General features: G+C 22.2%; 1 non-coding gene across 1 annotated transcript; it reads right to left on the reverse strand.

Annotated features, from left to right (window-relative positions):
- Nucleotides 1–340: 340 nt before the first annotated feature.
- On the reverse strand, nucleotides 341–459 carry LOC123304767. Its single transcript, XR_006536753.1, has one exon. It is a non-coding gene; the product is annotated as a 5S ribosomal RNA (ribosomal RNA).
- Between the last annotated feature and the right edge of the window lie 2014 nt (nucleotides 460–2473).

Below are 2473 nucleotides of genomic sequence, written 5' to 3' on the forward strand. Positions count from 1 at the left end.
TTTTTATTAAAAAATATATATATATATATATATATAAATTATTGAAATAAAATTAAACATTATTAAAATTTTGTTATAATTATAAGCGATTGCTATTTCTAAAAATAAATAAATTTCATAAAATTTATATTATTTTATATTCATTTGAAATATTAAAAAAACTTCTCGCTTTAAAGTAACCATGATATGAGTTATAAATGCAATAAAATTTTATACAAAAAATAATATTTATTTGTTGACGAATAATATAAAAGGTTTACATTTCTAAATAACATATATTTATATATGGTGTGTAAAAAAAAAGAAAAGAAGAAAAATAATTTATATTTTTAATATAAAAAGGCAACCGCACACAGTGTTCCCAAGCGGTCACCCATCCAAGTACTGACTGTGCCCAATGTTGCTTAACTTCGGTGATCGGACGAGAACCGGTGTTTTCAACGTGGTATGGCTGTTGCCAGTAATAAATGAAAATTTTTACAAATATATATTTTTCATAAATATCATTAATATTAAAGTATATTATTAAAATTTTCAATGAAGTAATCAATTTAAATATATACTTATTTATTATACCATATATTTTAAATAAAAATGCAACCGCACACAGTATTCTCAAGTGGCCACCCATCCGTGGTACTGACTGTGGCAAATGTTTCTTAACTATTATTTTATAAAATATTTATACAAAAAATAATTTACTCTTATCAAATATTAATTTGTGGCCTGTATTAAGGCCTATGTTATTTTCATTTTTTAGCAAAAATAATGAAATATTTCAATATATTATTAAAGTAACAGATCATTTCTTTTTTGGTGCTGCTTTTTTAATTTTTGTAGGAGATGATTTGGCAACAGAAGCTTTCTTAGCTTTTGGTGCTTTCGGTTTACGAGCAGGGCTACTTTTGGCAGCGGATTTTGTACTTTTTGCTGGTTTTGCTTTAACTGGTGCTTTTTTTGATGCCGCTGATGATTTTGCAGTAACTTTTTTAGCAGCAGTTGATGATGATGGAGTCGCTTTTTTTGCTTTAGGCTTTTTGGCTGCCAATGATGTAGTTGTGGCTTTCTTTTCTTTTGGTGCCCGTTTACTTTTAGCACTCTTTGCTGAACCTTTTGCTCCACTTTCTTTTTTGGATACTTTTGATTTAGCTGAAGAATTAGATGAAGCGGAAGCAGCCAATTTGAATGAACCAGATGCACCTTTACCTTTAGTTTGTACCAAGGCTCCCTCAGTTACAGCAGCTTTTAAATATTTTTTAATAAATGGTGAAATTTTATCAGAATCCACTTTATAATTTGCAGCTAAATATTTTTTAATTGCTTGTAATGATGAACCACCACGTTCTTTTAAATTTTTAATTGCGTTAACAACCATTTCTGATGTACGTGGATGTGTTGGTTTTGAATGTTGTTTTGTACGTTTAGCACCAGAAGCTGTTGCTTTTTTTGTTGGTGTTGTAGAAGCAGCAGTAACCGCAGTTGCTGCAACAGCTGTAGAATTTTCTTCGGCCATATTTTTTTACTTTATAAAAATAATGTATTTATTATAAATATTTAAATGATAAAATATAATAATTCTATCAAATAAAAAATAAAGGTTTTCAATTATATCATTATTCACAATAATATAAGTCCCTATGTAAGTCAAAGTACCATGTAGAAAACACATAAAAATTAAATAGTATTTCTAATTTACTGTCGTAGTAAACATGATTTATTTTTTCAATTTCTATAATATATAAAATAATAAATTATAAATTTAATAATAATATTTATTTTATAAATTAAAATATATTTAATTTTTTTATTAACAATTATTAATAAACATAGTTTAATATTAATTATTTCAATCATACAAAACAATAATATTTTTAAGGTAAACTTAAAAAGTATATATTTTTATTTTTTATTTAATATCGATTTATTATAAATTATTAGTATATAAATAATTAAAAAATTTAATATATAAATATATATATTATAGTATAAGATTTCATTTTTAGAAAAACTTTTTTTGTCAATAATGAAAACGTATTATTATGAAATGTGTTAATCGAACATTGACAAAATATATTTCATTAGAAAATACTTTTATTTATGCATTAATATCAATAATTAACTATTAAATTAATTTTTTCATAATTATATAAAGAAATTTTATACTGATATAAGTATTTATATATTATAATATTTATTTTAAATATAAAAAAATTTATGACAAAATATATTATTAGAGTATTTGTTGAGATTAATATAAGATTATTTTAAATAAGAATTAATTTATATAATTATTAAAATATTATTAATTTTATGTTATGTAATTTTAATAAAAATAAATAATAATAATAATAAATATACAAATTTTTTAACAATTTAAATTTTATATGATCTAAATAATTTTGTTAAGTACGATATGAGAAATCATTGTAAGCTTCGTTAAGAAACTTTGTAATATAAAATAATAATAATAATA

This window comes from Chrysoperla carnea, assembly GCF_905475395.1.
Source record: "Chrysoperla carnea chromosome X unlocalized genomic scaffold, inChrCarn1.1 SUPER_X_unloc_90, whole genome shotgun sequence".
In the NCBI taxonomy this organism is placed as follows: domain Eukaryota; kingdom Metazoa; phylum Arthropoda; class Insecta; order Neuroptera; family Chrysopidae; genus Chrysoperla; species Chrysoperla carnea.